Here is a 15,280-nt window from a genome sequence, read left to right on the forward strand (position 1 = left end):
GCTATTTACGCCGCGCCAGTTGGGGAGCGGCGGGTGGGATGTGGGTTTGGCTCCGGGGCTGAGGCCGGGTGAGCTGCCTTGTGGGACGCTGCCTGCCTCCTCGCGGCCTTTCGGTGCCTACCCCGTGAGGAGCTATCCGTGCTGCTGCACGGCCCCTCCGCACCTACTGCGGGAAAGGCGGCTCTAGTGGGGGCCTGATTCGCCATGCCCAGCTTGCCTGTGGGTGGTTCGTCTCCTCCTTCGGTAGAGTCACATCCCGGGGCCCGTGCGTGCTTCTGGGCCCCTCAGTTCGGAAGGATCAGAAGGGTCCAGGGAAGGGCAGTGAAGCTGGTGAGGGGTCTGGAGCACAAGTCCTGTGAGGAGCAGCTGGGGGTGTTTAGCCTGGAGAAAAGGAGGCTCGGGGCTGACTTTGCCACTCTGCACGAGTCCTGACAGAAAGCTGTAGCCGGGTGGGAATTGGCCTCCCCTGCCTGGGAACTAGAGATGGGGTGAGAGGATGTAGTCTTAAACCGCACTGTGCTGGGCATCAGGAAGAATTTCTTCACAGCTGAGGTGATCAGACATTGGAACAGGCTGCTCAGGGAGATGTGGGGTCACTGTCCCTGGAGGTGTTTGAGGAAAGGCTGGCTGTGGCACTCGGTGTTGTGGTCTGGCTGACATCCAGGAGTTTGGTATAGGTAGGATTTGATGACCTCAGGTCTTTTACAGCCTAATTGATTTGGTTAAAGGTGGGTGGGGGCAGTGGTATCAAAGTACCCTGTTTGTCTATGAGCCTATTTATTCCAGTGGAGCAGATGATCTCTGCTCCTAGCAGGCATTGAGCTGTGCTGTTGGGGCTGGAGAAAGCTGAGGGGCTCACAGGCAGCACGAGGCAGGGGCTGGAAGGGTTGGACTCACTTACAGCATTTCCTGAGTATATCTGTGGTGAGCTCAATGGCAAGAATTGCCCTCATCCCAGGGTGCAGAGCCGTGTGGCTGATGCACTGGAGGAAGGGAACTTCTTAATTGTTTCCTTCCTTGCCCACCTGAGAAGGTTCAACACGAGGAACTGGCCTCAGGGGACCCAGGGTGAGGGCATCCCTGCAAAGGGAATGTGTGCATGGAGAGGGTTGATGACAAACAGCCTCTGCTGTCTCTCAGGGCTCCCTTGTGAGCAGGCTCAGCAGCCTTCAGCTGGCACTTGGAAATGGTCTGTTTAACCTGGGCACTGTAAGAGAAACTGGTGTTGTGCTGCTTCTGATGCAAGATCTGAAATGTTTGTCCCCATTCCCTCATTTGACAGTATTTGCATTACCAGCTAACTTCAGCCTGACCTTTTTATGGACTACTAGAGGACAGGTGGTGCTTAGCTCCTCTCAGTAAAGCAGGTCCCTGGGACTGGCTTGTTCTGTAAAGCATTGCAAGGAAGGTGACTTTTTCTTACCAAGCAGACATTTGATTCAACATGGTAAATGGTTTTTACAGCTTGGTACCAGTTATTGACAGATGACTGACAGTGTGCACAGTCAGAGGCCCAAGATGGTTTATTCTGTGGTTGACCAGTACACCTTCATCTCTGATGCTGAGACAGAAGTTCATTTGCCTGAAGTCTATAGGGAAATTACCTGTGATTTGAACACTGGCTTGGTGGGGCTTGAACCAGAAATCAGTTATTTCTAGGCCATAGGTTCTTTTCATAATTGATTTTTATTACTGTTTGGTAGAGATCCTTGTGGCCTACTGTTTTTTTTTTTTTTACAATCCATTGGGAAATTTGGCCTTTGTTTACAAAACACTGTCAGATGTTTTGATCACAGTGTGTGTGGTTCCTTTTCTTAGCAGTAGCTCCTTGCCCAAGGGAGAGCACTCATTGAATTTGGATGGGTCTGTGGCCCCAGGTCCTGCTCTCTCAGGTGAGTACTGTTTGGGCATGATGTTAATCAAAGTACTTCAGGAGCTGACTTTTCCCAATTTGCTGAATAGGTAGCTTGTAATGGATTCAAAACTGATTTTAATCAAGGTAGCCAACAAGCTCTACTGCCAGCAATGAGGATCCTCAGTCTAAGTCTCTCTGTAAACCACACAGTGGTTCTTAAGGTGTCTGTAGTGTGAACTTGCCACCTTCTCTTGTCTTGTGTGTGCTATTCAAAACAGTCTTCATCCTGACTTTCATGATGGCCAGGACCCGAGTAAGTTTTTTGTGTCAAGGGTGAGAAACTGCTGCAGAAGTGCAGCTCTTCTCACACTACATTTGGGGACTTTGTTTATGAGTTAAAGCAATGTATTTTGAAACTATTAGTTTGGTCATAAACAAAAGCCCCTCCCTTTCTTCTCCTCCCTTCAATTAATTTTTTTGCCAAGGTAAGGGCCCATACAGGGGAAAAATGGTTTATTTACTGCCATGAACATCTAAAGCACCCCTTAATATCTTTTGCAGATATTTTTACTGCAGAGATACCTCTTACAATCAGTTCTACTTAAGTCTGACTGTCTTTCAAGTGTGATTGTGTTTACAGCTATCAGAAAAAAAAAAGAACTGAGAAGAAATAATAGGAAGCAGTAGCTGATAAGTTCTTTTTCCCTTAGGGAATATACCATGGGTTATATTTTTGGTCAAACTGTACACTGGACTGAAGAATAAATGCAGTTTCTGTGCCAGGAAACTGAGAGCTTCCTTCAAAAACCCCAGCATTGACATGATTTACTAAAAGTGCTTCCATAACTTACCCATTAGTTAATTGCATTATAATTTGCTTTTAAAAGTCTTGTCAGAAACTGGGAGTAGTATCTAGAAGTGCTTGCCAACCAAACATGATGGTATGTCAATGTTGTCTTTGTTCTAGGGCTATAAACTGAGCAGTGTAAAGCATCTGTCTACCGCAATAAAAACGTGGGTTTGTGTCTGCTGTAGAAAAAACAAAACCAACCCAAAAATCCCCAACAACTTATCCTTCCCAGCTGATTTGGGTATCCAGCTCCTAATGTCAAGAACTTTTATCTGAACCCAGGTGGCTCAGATTAATAAACAATGAAAATTAGCAGGTCAAGCCAAATATGCCAAGTGCCTTTCCTGTTTCCTCATATGTGGCCTAATTAAGCAAATGGGAACTCTCCCAATGGTGCCAATAAAAAAAAAAGTAAAACCAGCAGAGTCCAAACCAAAAGGAGATCTATTTCTTCCATGTAGGACATCAGTCTTCTTCTTTGCATAGTCTACACCACATTTAGGCCAAGTGCAGGCCTTAATGAATTTAGTTTTTGATCTGCCTCACAGATAAAGAATCCTGAAGGGCAACTCACCTGTCTGAAGTCCTAAAGGAAGTGGCCACCTTAAAAGCTAGTCCTTTAGCCTCCTCCTTCCCTCTTGCTGTAGCAATTAGCTCACTTGTGTTTGTCCATGGGTGGTAGTTTGCAGCTGGGCCCATGGGTGCTTTGATGTGTTGCTGTCATGGCAGCCCTGATGAAGGGGGAATTCCTTTGCTCTGGACAGGATTTTCACAGAAGAGAGACTGCCCGTTCACACAGATAGGGAAATCCAAAGCCTTTAATGTGCTGAGTGGGAGCAGAAGCTCCAAAAATTTGCTGGCCTCTAGCAGTGGTTGGAGAAAGGACACCTACGAGCCCCAGATCAGTGGTGCTGAAGTGCCTGGCACAGGCATCTCCAAGGTGGCATTGGTTAGGCTTCCCTGTTGCAGGACTACTGCAGCAGGAGAAAGCAGCTCTGTGTTCCTGCTGGGAGAATCCTGGTTGGAAGGCCTTGAGGCTCAGAGGAACCTGGCCTTCCAAGAACTGTGTGTCTCCAAGCCTATCCTCTGCCTTCATGGGTGCAGCAAGCACACTTTAAAATCCTGCAGCAAAGCCATCAGAACACTCTGTGGTCTGTGCTCCCTGTCCAAGTGTGGGTTCCTCCTGGTCTCCTCATGTGAAGGTGATTTGCTGCCTGAACTGAAAGTTTATCTTGCATCTGTACCTGGGAATATGTATCCAGGAGGCTGCACTTCTCGGAGACCCTGGCTGGCTCTTGGGCACAACAGCTCCAGACTGCAGTCACTTGCACAAGCTCATCCCTTAATCCTAGTGTGACCCACCTTCCTGTGTTCCACAAATTAGGGCACAAGCTCCTCCTGCAGTTCTGAAAACCTTTCCTATATTCCATTATCATCTGTTGCAAGTAATTTATTTTTCTACACAATTCTGTCAGGTTGTGTCTCAGTTGAAAGCTGAATTATTTAGTTTATTTCACCACCAACAAGGCACCTTTGCTTTTAAGCTTGTACATGGCATTTTGCTGTCTTTAAGTGAGCAGTAGCTCTGCTGTGGCAAGAGAGTGAAATAGCAATAAGTTTACTTTGTGGTATGTTCAGAGAAACTTAATTGAATTAAAATCCCTATCAGAGAAATGTAGTTTGACTAACAGGCAGCAAACAAGACCAGTGAAGTTCAGTTTATATTCAAACTCAGAATAATTCCAGAACTTTGAGTTTGTAAATGGAGCAGAACAGAGAAAAGCATTCAGAGATGTTTAGTAGAATCCAGCAATAATTCTATTAGACAAATATTAATGCTTTGTAAAACAATAGAACAGAAAGGGAGTAGAATATTTCAGTTGTACCGTAAGGCATTTAATATTCAAATCTTTCTGTGCACTTTGAGATCATTTGTTTTCTTCCTCTTTTCTGAATTTAGAAATACTTGGAAGAGCTCTAGTAAATTGTGCTAGAAATAAAAGTGAAATAAAACCTCTTTCCCTTTTAGTTTCAAAGAGTAAACAGAAGAGAACATAAGGATGCAACTTGATCCTGAAATTAAATTTCTACAACATTTTTTTATGCCAAAACTGTTTTTTCTATGAAGTGCCCATGCTTCCCTTTTCCAGTTTTCTTTCAAGAACCAGCAAAAAACACCTTGGCCTTAAGTGTGGGGCACAAACATTCAGCACGTGCAACACTTAATCCTAGGCTGGCTTGTTAGCAGAGGGAATAACAGGGATAACAGCTAAGTTTTCCTATGTGAATTCATCCTGCCATTAAATATTTTCCTCACAGTCAGAAGCAAAGGACCAGTGGGTACCCCCTCAGTGTGAAACTGAGTGGGAAGTACAGACAGACCTGCCAGCAGCCTACAGGAGCCTGCAGTCCTGCCTGAGCAGGACACTGCCCATGCTCTGCTGCCTTCCTACTGTCTCCTGCTGCATCCTGGAGAAGCCAAAGCACAGAATGACCACAGCAGGACACCTGGCACATGCTGACACAGCTGGAAATCCTGGCTGTGCCCTGCTGCTGTGTAAAGTTCCCCCAGTCAGCTGCAACAGGGCAGGATGAGAGCTGAAGTTTTAGTGACACTGGTTGTGTTTGGCTGGGGAGTCCTGTACCATCAAGAAGCTATTCTGGAGACTTTGCCTGCCTGCATTCAAAAAAAATGGAAGAAAATTCATAATATCCTCGGTAATTCAAGTCACCTGCTCCAAGGGACACTTCAAGGGACAGAATTTTAGGCCGCTTTTATTTCTTTCTGACAGAGGAGGGAGCTGTCAGCTCAGCATTGAGCTTTTCAGCGGGCAGAGGTGCCCACCTGGCAGCTGGCTGAGCTGTCTGGGCAGCCCACTGAAGGGACATGTTCAGCTTGATGTGCAGGAGATAGAGCTAATTTGGAAGTGCTTAAATATTCTGTTTTAAGTGCATGTATGGGGTGTTTGTGTCCCTGTACAATGAAAACCACAGTCATGAGTCTGCAAGGCCAGTGGGAGCAGTGGGCCTGAGAAGCTGTTTGGAGGTGGAACATTTGGCAGTGGGATCTTGCAGTTTTTGTTGCTGTAGCAGTGTCCCTCTCTGTTCTATCAAGAGTCCCCGGAAACCTGGGCAACACCTTCCTGCCAGTGTCCAGAGCCAGAGCACCCTCCTCTGTGCCACAGCAATGCAAGCAGCCCTTTTATCTGGGAGACCTGCCAGGCAGCAGAAACAGGTAAGGAAACAGCTATGTTAAACTGGTCTGAGGTTGACTCAGGCCAACGTGGACTGGTCTGAAGTGGAATAACAACCTGATTCTATCTCCTGTTTCTCCTGGTATAACCCATCAGCAGCCTTCCTGCCTCAGCCAGTGGCAGTGTTGGGAGGTATGGCTTAATTACAGCCCTGAAATAAAACGAATTTCTTCATTAGATGTTGCTTTACAACTGCATCAGTCATCTTCTGTCCAGCAGCTGGTGGCAGAGCTCCAAGTGGGCTGAATGAGGCTGGTTTGGCAGGTATGTGGAGTGGTGGTGGTTGGAGCGTGCAGCTAGGCAGAACAGGGTTAAGTCAGAAGCTCCCAGTGACGTTACTAAATTCAGTTTGCCACAAAGATATTTTTCTCCTTCATGCTGGAGCTGGCTTTCTGCAGTCTTTCTGCCTTCAGAAATGTGGCTCAGCCCCAGTTTCTGGGAGTCACACACGTTCATTTGTTGGCCGTTGGAAAAAGGGGAGTGAGAAAATGTGCTGTCTGCGTTACATGTTTGGGAACTGGTTTCCACCATGCTTGTCCTCTGGCAGCAGTTAGGTGACAAAGATTGAAAGCATGTCTTCCCACCCAGGGTATTGTCCTTTATTTCTCAAGCCACAGAGATAATCCCTGTCAGATGACTCCATTTTAAATTGTAGTGAGACCCTGAACTGATGATTTAGGAGCACACACTCTCTTTGTTGTGGTTCTGGGTTTGGTTGCTTTGTGCCCAAGAAAGATGGATTGTTACTTAGCCAAGGCTAAATGTGGAGGTAATACCAAATGCTGTAGGAAATGGAACCTCTTCCCAGCTCCAGTCAGTCCTCCAATCCCAAATTCTTCTTTCCCCCAGGAACTGGTGCTAGAAACCAGCAGCCTTTCCCCTGCCCCAGTTAATGTACCAGCATCGGCTTAATGTTCTGATCTGGTCTGGATTAATGGCAAACCTTGTGTGTTGTGTACAGCAGAGACTGGCTTACATCAGCTCACTTGATCACTTATTCCAGGAAAAATAACACTCAAGTTTGCCAGAGAACTGTCCCTGACACACTGAAATATTTGTGAATTCAAAGCTTTTGCAACTAAGAATGACAATTTCTGGACATTTTCCTCTAAAATTGTTCATACTGAAATGTGAGGTTTGTACAAAGAGTCTTGACAGACTCTTCAATTTGAGCAGAGTTTAAAATTGATCACTTGGACTGATAGGAGCCTTTGTTCCAGGTAACACAGCTCAGACTAATATAGAGTTGCCCAAAAACCTCCCAGGGGAAAACCAAGGCATAAACTTGGGATTTAATCTCTCAATTTCATGGAGAGGTTTTTTAAACAATATTTTAACCTCAATAACCCAGGAAAGGGCTGTATCTATCTGGAAAATACTGCTTTTCTCAATGACAGACTTAATGAAGTCTTTTCATGCTGGTTTTTTTTTTTTTTTTTTTTTTTCTTTTTTTTGGACAAGAGGAAAAAGTTACAGGAGCAAACACTGCACAGGCATAAAACTTCCCCTTTTGTACACAAGGAGCAGAGGTTTCATAAGTAAATGGAAAAAGACTTGCTTTTTGGGCTTCTGAGTTTTGGCACAAGCTCCTGTGGGATCTGTGTGACTGGCCCTCCCCAGCCTCTTCACAGTGTTGTATTTCTTTACAAAAATAGGACCTTTGCTGGTACTGGAGTAAACAGAGGAAAATGTAGGGGAAATGCACCGGGAAAGGGGGAGCAAACTGGGTGTGATGTGTGGCGGATGGCTCTGAGTTAACTGCTATAGCTGAGTACCTCCTTTTAATTTACTCAGTAAGGCCATATCCCAAGGCGGGAGACCCTCCTGCACTTTCAAAGTGATTCTGTAAGGATTGCTCAGACATGGCTGACTGATCCTTGACTGGTAGCAGGACCAAAACCACCTTGTAAACTTCTAAAATCTTGGGAAATTGATTTACCTGCAAAAACAAAACAACAAAAAAAAAATCAAAATATGAAAAGTTGAGTCTATGGCTGTGACACTTGGAGGAGAGAAAGGAGGTGACATTGAGGTGGAATAATGTCAGAAATCACCCGTGTTTAATAGCTTTTATTATGAATGGTATGTCTACCACAACATGAGGTAGTAGGAAAAGAAAGGGAAATATGAGAGTATAAATAATCAGGGTTTCTGAAAGTCCTTTTGGAAGCCTTCTCCCTCCTCAGATTTACAGCAGCTCTCCACAGATGTTCTGTAGTTGGAGGAGTCTCATGAAGTATTTTTGCAAGACAGTTTTTTTTTTTTTTTGCCAGAAAGGAGATGAAAATCTTATACCAAATATGTCTTTTGACTTTAAATTTGGAGCTGTTGTTGCAATGTAATTCTTTAGAGAGCTGCCAGAGAGGTTTTAAAAAGCACTATTTATACATGTGCATTAAAAACAGGAGTACAACATGGCTATAAGAAATTAATTTTCTGGTTTTGAAGCTAGCAATTAAGGTTGGAACAAATGTTCCTGCTTGTTGTTCCTTCTGCAGTCACTCTTGTAAAGCTAAAGGAGAACCATTGACATGAAAGCTCTGTTGGTGTCATCACCACTGGGCTGCTTTGCTTTGTGGAGTGCCAGCCTCTGGTTACAATGATATTGTGTAAGGCTCTTAAAATCCTGCTGAGATCCCTGAATCCTGTTAGGGGATCCCTCATTAAAAATTTCTGGAAGACAGTCTAAATTGTCACTTGCTGTAGAGAATGAGCTTGTTGACAAGTCCACATTAAACCCAGCACTTTTTGTGAGCACAGTTTGCAAACCCAGAGAGACAAAGTGTGGTGTGTTCCTGATTCCCTTCTTGGTTCTGTCTGGGTGGAAAATGGAAAAACACTCTGGGTAAACTATCTCATGTTTTCAGCAAGAAAACCACCCTAAACTTAATTTAGACTTCATGTACAAGAGAGGAGGTTAAGAAAAAAGAGGAAGGAAGGGCCTGGTTGGCCTAGTTTGTTAATGTGTATTCTTCTGTATCTCAAAGCCATTGGAAGATAATCCTCAAGGTAAAGAAGGAAGTACACAGTTGCTGCTAAGGCAATGCAAGTTGAAGGCATGCCACAGGAGGAGAAACAAGAGAATATTTCAATGCAAATGCCTCTATAAAATAAATTTTTCACCAGGAAAAGGCATGGATAGCCCCATGCTTTGTGTGTGTGTGACACACTGGAGTAGGAGGTAGCAATATTCCCAGCATGGGCAAAGGGAGATACAGTCCTCTGGGTCAAACACAGGTGTCTGTGAGAAGCATTGCTACCAATGTAAGAACAGACCCTTCTGAGCACTGGCCCCTGCCTGGCATCTCGGGAGGAATTTGGCCAGACCTGTTTGGTCGTGAGTCAAGTTCCAAGTGACTGGAGCTATAAACAGCTTAAAATTATTTTCAGGGGAGTTCAAAGATGAATAATGCATCTCTTCAGGCTTGTAAGTGATCTTTTATTCACAGAAAATCAAAGCAATGTACAAATGTAGTTGCTGGCCTTGGGGACAGGAGTCTGAATGACTCCTTGTCATTCACAGTAGCTACCAGAGGTGATGTGACATCTTAAAGGAAGAGATGAAAGCTCCATTGCAATTTGTTAAATAAAAACCACCTCAGTGTCTTGCTAAATGGATGATAATCAGAGGTGCAGAATTCCAATCTGTTGTTTAGGGCTTTGATAGCAAAAAGAGGAGCTCATAGGCTACAACCTACAGATGTTTTTCTTCCATAATTTTATGGAAGTTTGCTTGTAGTATCCATGGAAATTCCCCATGACATAATTACCTGTCCTGCCACTCTGTGTCATGGCATTGCTGAGTGTTTTTCCTGCCACTGCCATCCATTCTGTTTGGTTTGGTGGATAGTTTTGTTTTAGCCACTGCATCTTACAACACCCAGGTTTGTGTGGATCAGGACTGGGATCTGAACACAAGGTGAGAATCTAAACTTGACCCTTCTGGTTTCCAAAGGCAGGAGGTAGGAAAGGTTATGTGTCTGTCTGAAAAGTTCCTTCATAACTTAAAAACTGCATTTAATTATGAGACCATTTCTGCTAATAGATCCTGGGGGGAAATAGTTTGCTGTTTAGCATTTGTGACCTAAATAGACAGTTAACCATAAGAATAATTTGCATATTTCTTAACACTTTCAAGTTTGTCTGAAAAGATGTATGTGCCTTTTTTTACTCTCTAACACTGAAATTTTTATTCCTGTCATGAGAAAGAAACATTCCTGTCCTGCAGTGGGAAATGAATGTAAATCTGAAGGCAAGCCAATGGACCAACAGTCAATCCTTCAGTGCATCTCCTCTTTTGTGTTAGCAGAGGCACCAAAAGGTCAAGGGCTAAAGTGCTGCTGAGCTTTTCATGCTGTTTGCCTTTCACAGACCTGGCCCTCGTGGGATGTCAGGTTGTATGTGAGCCCTTCCTGGTCTCACCTTGAGATTTTCCCATTAACAGCAGCTGCATTTCAACAAATGAATTGTCTTTTAGAAAATGTATGGCTCGTACAAGAAGCTCCACACTGGCAAATATTAAAAGTTTTTGTGTCAGTACTGGGTGCTTAGAAGTGGAATCCGTTATGCAGAGGGGTAAACCTGTCCTGTCTTGTGTAGCCTTTGTGAATGATTCCCAGGGAGCTTCCTGTTTCCAGCACCACTAATCCTGTGTTTAGAGAGGCCAGTGGCCAAAACCTTACTGACTTAAATGAGCCACGCCCTGGTCCTGGCTCACTGGACCAAGCAGCACCCAAAGAGCCCTTTGTGCCTTCACTCTGTCCACACAGCCTCGTCCTGCCCTCTGCCAGCACAGTCCTTGCCCTCTACAGTGTCTTTCCTCTGGAGAGGACCTAGCAGGTGAGCATTTCCATGTGCCTGTGCTGCCTTCCTTCCAGTTTTTCTCACAACTGATGGTCTCCTATGGTTGCAAGGAACAAAGTGCCAGTCTTGGTTCATGAACAGTAATGCAGAGTTGCTGTTATGGGCCTCCAGGAAGAACTTGGGAGTGGAGCCTGTCTGTGTCTGTGCTGATGGAAATTCCTCAGGGCTGTGTGATCTGTTCTGGCCTCTTGCCTGCCCCTCTAGGGAGTGTATTTCCATGCAGAGTTAGTCAGAGCCATTTGTGTTTTGCCATGTTCCCAAGGTGATCAGTATCCTTATCACATCTATTTGCTTACTGCGCACCTGTAGTGACCTTTGCAAAGGTCAGCTCACTTTGTCCAGCAGGTGAAGTCAACTGAGAGAGGAAGGACAATGAATTATCTTGTCCTGGAGCAGAGGATGGAGGGGCCAGGAGGTGTGAGCAGAACTGGAAAGCCAAGGACTGGGCCAAGGCTAATCTGAATATCCCAGCACAGGTACCCTGCTGACGCAATGTGGAGTATTGCAGGAGTGGGATGAGGTCCCTTGATGCCCTCTTGAGCATCATTTCTGCCTGCTAATGCTGGGATGAAGCTGGAGTCCCTCCATAGAGAGGCTACAGTAGATGGAGAAATGTTGGCTGGAGGTTGAGAGGTGGGGCAGCTCACCCACATCTGCTCACAACCCACCTCCACTTCTGACTGCCACTTAGAATTCAAACGAGAATGGGCGGATCTGCATCCCCTGTTAGACATGTGAGGGGCCCAGGGCCCAAACAAATCTGCTGAGACCAAGTGCCTGCCATACCCTGACACACAGGGCCCTGCTGGAGAGCACATTTTACCTGCCTCACCTCTCCCCAATGTACTGGTTCAGAGTGAAGGCATGAAGCTGTTAAATGAGACCCAAATTTTAGTGTTTGCTGTTGTAATGGAGAAACGTTTCCGTTATGTACTAAATGTGTGCAGATTTCAAGAACTTTAAGGCTGGAGGAAGGAGTGGTGTCTGATGGCCAGAGCTGGCAGCTACAGGGCTATTGAGTTCTGTTCCTCTTCTTGCCAGTGATTCACTGCATGGCTCCAGGCAAGACACGTAACCAAGCTGGAATATTTTCTTCCAGCTGCAAAAGAGTTATAATGCCAAATACAAGGACGGCCTCTGAGATTTAACTAATTTCAGTTTATGGAAAGCCTTGAGATCCTCACAAGGAAGCTGCTGAAGAAAGGCAAGAATTGAAGTACTGCAGTATTTCACACTGCTGTTCATAAATGAGCACATTGGTGAAAAGCAGTGGCTGGGATCCCTCTGCAAACAAAACAAAAAAGAACCAACCCCAGTGAAGGGGGGTGGGATGTAGGGAAATGGATGTGAAACCACAGCAGGAGAGGCCGCAGCAAAGGCCACTGCTCCTTGTTGCTGTGTCTGAGGTGGCTCATGGACCAAGGTAGAGCAAACTTTCCCTGCTAAGAGACTTGAAGAGGCTGAAGAAAGTTCAGAGAGGTGTGAAAGTTAGCCCTCATGGTGTTCCCCTTGTTGGGCAGTGCTGTCTGAGATGTCTGGCTGATTTTCCTTTCAGCTGGGCAGTGGGAAAGCCCAAGCACGGGTAGAAGCCAAGGTGTTTCTGCCAGGTTGCAACAGCCCCAGCGATGGAACCTGCGAGCAGGTTAAAAACCCTCTCTGGGTTTGTTGGGAAGGGCTGGGGTGCTGCGGAGCAGCTCTGCCCACTGCCCCGACCGGCCAGGCCAGGCCGTGTGGTCAGGGCCGTGACGCTCGGCTGCTGCAGGGTGGCACCCGCTTGTCCAGCGCCCGGGGGAAGAAGGGGCCCATTCACCGGAGGCTCCGGCCGCCGGGGAGCCTGAGGCTCGGCTCAGCCAGCAGGGACGTGCGCCGGGATGCCGCAGCCCCAGCAGGCTGTAGGACACGGCGTTGTTCGGCGTTCAGCAATGCCCTGGAGGGCCCACGGGCTCGGAAGGGAGAGGAGAGAGCCCCCGCCGTGCTGCAGGGCTCTGGGAGCCCTGCATCCACATCGGCGCAGGGAGGAGCTCCCGGGCTGCAGGGCTGGGCAACCGGGGAGGCGCTGGGAAGGGTCGGGGAGCAGCCGGGAGCTGCGTGGAGCCCCGAGGGGGACTCGAACCGTGCCCCGCCACAGGCCGGGCCGTGCCCCCGCCCGTCCGCCAGAGGGCGCACTCCGAGCCGCCACCCCGCAGGGACGCGCAAACCCGCGGGCTGCCCCGCCCAAGCCCCGCCCACTGAGGAAGCCCCGCCCCCCGCACTCTGGTACCGCGGCCCCGCGCCTCGCCCATCCCGCCGGCCCCGCCCCCAGGCCCCGCGCGCAGCCGCCCCCTGGCGGCGGGGCGGGGCGGCGCCGGGATCGCTCCGGGCCGGCCGCGCCGGGAGCCCCGGTGAGAGCGCGGGGGGTGCCCGGGGACCCCGCCCGGCACCGCGGCGGGGGCGGCTCTGCGGGGATCCGCGGGGCCCGGCAGGCAGCGCCGCGCCGATCCGGTCCGGTCCCCACAGGCTGCGGCCTGCTTGGAGCCGGAGGGCGCCGGCCGGGTCCCGCAGCGCTCTGGCGGTGGGCACGCCCGTGGCGGGGGCTGCACCGGTGCCGGTGCGAAGGGCGCTGCCCGCGGGCAGGCGGGCCCAGGGCTGCGGCTCCCGGCAGGCAGGCCGGACTGCGGGGCCGCTCGGGGCAGACCCCCACCCTCCGCCGGGCACGGGCAGCAGGAGGGTCGACATCCCGGGCGGAAAGGGGAGCTGACATCCCCGGCCGCTGAGGAGAGCCGGGGGGAACCGGCAGTGCGTGCCAGTGCCGGCGGGGAACGAGCCACAGGAACCGGGAAGAACAGCCAAAAATACCCTATTTTCCTCTGGGTCGGCTGCCGTGGGCCCTGGGGCTGGGCGTGGGGCTGGCAGCTCGGGGGAATCACCGGAGCCGTGATTGGAAGTGCCAGGTCTGTGTTGGTTACAGGGAGGAGCCGAGGCGCTGCGGGAGCGGGTGTATCCCTCCGGGAGCTCTCTGCTGCCCGGGCACCCGGGAGCAGCTCCGGCTGCGGCTCCGGTGTCCCCGGGGACGGCCGGGCTGGGACACACCAGCAGAGGCAGGACATCGTCCTCTTTCACCGTTCCTTTCCCATTTCCTATTTCCATGTTTCTTGGTGCCCGTGCATTCAGCCGCAGAGTTTTGGGAAGAAATCTTGGCCTGCATGGTCCTGCAGGAGAAGGTTCTCCTCGGGACACCCCTCCTTTGGGGAGCAGGTCGGAGGTGACCGGGTGCCTATCAGCTGCACTGCCACAGCTGTGTTGCCTTTGGTCCCGTGAGTTTGAGAGGAAGCAATGATACTTATTTTTTCCTGCTGCAGCACCACAGATCCTGCACCCCTGTGGATCAGATGTCTTGAAGCATTTCTGGGCTGAGCTGGTTTTTCAGGTGAGTGGGGTCATGGTGTGAGATGGTGCCTGGCCCAGGAGCGTGGCCCCAGTTTGGGCTCAGCAGGGCTTGGTTTTGCCGTGTATCTGCTTGCCGGGCTCAAGCAGAGCGGAGCCGCCTGCGCTTCCTACCAGGATGTGGCTTTTCTCCTGTAAAGCTGAGTGAACAAGCAGCAGCCTCGGTGAACGACACTTTGTGGACAAAGTGTGTTTATAACACACAGAGGTAAAGGTGGATTGTTTACTTCAGTGCTCACTTCCAAACCGTCTGTGAAAGTCCCAGGGGAGCATCGCAACCATTCCCTGTGTGACCAGAGCTGTGTCTCAAGGGAGCGTAAAACACAAACAGTTCTTCTGGAATGGTTTGGATTGCAACTCCCCAGAGGGTTTGCACTTGATAGGTGAAAACAAGCAGGAGGCATTCACCAGGCTGCTGTGTCCCACAGTCAGCACAAGAGAAAAGATGCCAAACAAAACAGGAAGCCTTTGTTGAAATGATAAAAACTCTTTTAGTTTAAAATAAAGCCATCTAAAAGGAATACCAGTAATTCATTGTACCTGAGTGTGTTGGAAATGCTTTTTCTAGCTGGGTTTTCAGCTTCCTCTGAGCCTCTCTGGGTGCTTGAATCTGGATCTGAACTGGTGTGGTCCTCATTTGGGTCATGACGGGAAGGTCTGGGCTTCTGGATGTATTGACAAAGGGGCTGCCCTGCTTAGAGTGGGCCTGATACCCATAAATGACTTTATTACAGTTCCCTGATCCTTAGCCCAGTGTCGTGTATTTGTTATCTGTTGCATGATGCAGGCTCCCAGGGTGGTTTTTTGGTCTCTCATGGATGCAAAACTGGATTTGGACAGTTTTGAGGAGATGGAGATGATGCCTCTCTGTCCTCCCTTCAAAACCACCTCATTCCCAAGTGGCACTGAAGCAATATAATTTGTACCTGGTGACCAATTGGAACAGGCTGATGCAATGTGGCACTAATATACAGGAGGCTTCTGGAGGGGTTCCACTCTGTTAAGCTTCACAGATAAGAAGAATTGCAAGAGAGT

The 15,280-nt window shown here is 48.6% G+C and overlaps 1 protein-coding gene and 1 long non-coding RNA gene across 2 annotated transcripts in view; both read left to right on the forward strand.

The window, feature by feature from the left end:
- Window positions 1–39: 39 nt before the first annotated feature.
- Window positions 40–6,246, forward strand: LOC128813836 (uncharacterized). Its single transcript, XR_008439196.1, has 4 exons — window positions 40–243; window positions 1,819–1,892; window positions 4,735–5,940; window positions 6,059–6,246. It is a non-coding gene; the product is annotated as an uncharacterized LOC128813836 (long non-coding RNA).
- Window positions 6,247–13,113: 6,867 nt separating this feature from the next.
- Window positions 13,114–15,280, forward strand: part of TEX264 (testis expressed 264, ER-phagy receptor) — a 39,420-nt gene continuing 37,253 nt past the window's right edge. Inside the window, exons 1-2 of the mRNA XM_053989206.1 lie at window positions 13,114–13,203; window positions 14,161–14,228. The gene's annotated coding sequence lies outside the window, so the exon portion shown is untranslated. The remainder of the gene's footprint in view (window positions 13,204–14,160; window positions 14,229–15,280) is intronic.

Source organism: Vidua macroura, chromosome 13 (genome assembly GCF_024509145.1).
Source record: "Vidua macroura isolate BioBank_ID:100142 chromosome 13, ASM2450914v1, whole genome shotgun sequence".
NCBI lineage: Eukaryota > Metazoa > Chordata > Aves > Passeriformes > Viduidae > Vidua > Vidua macroura.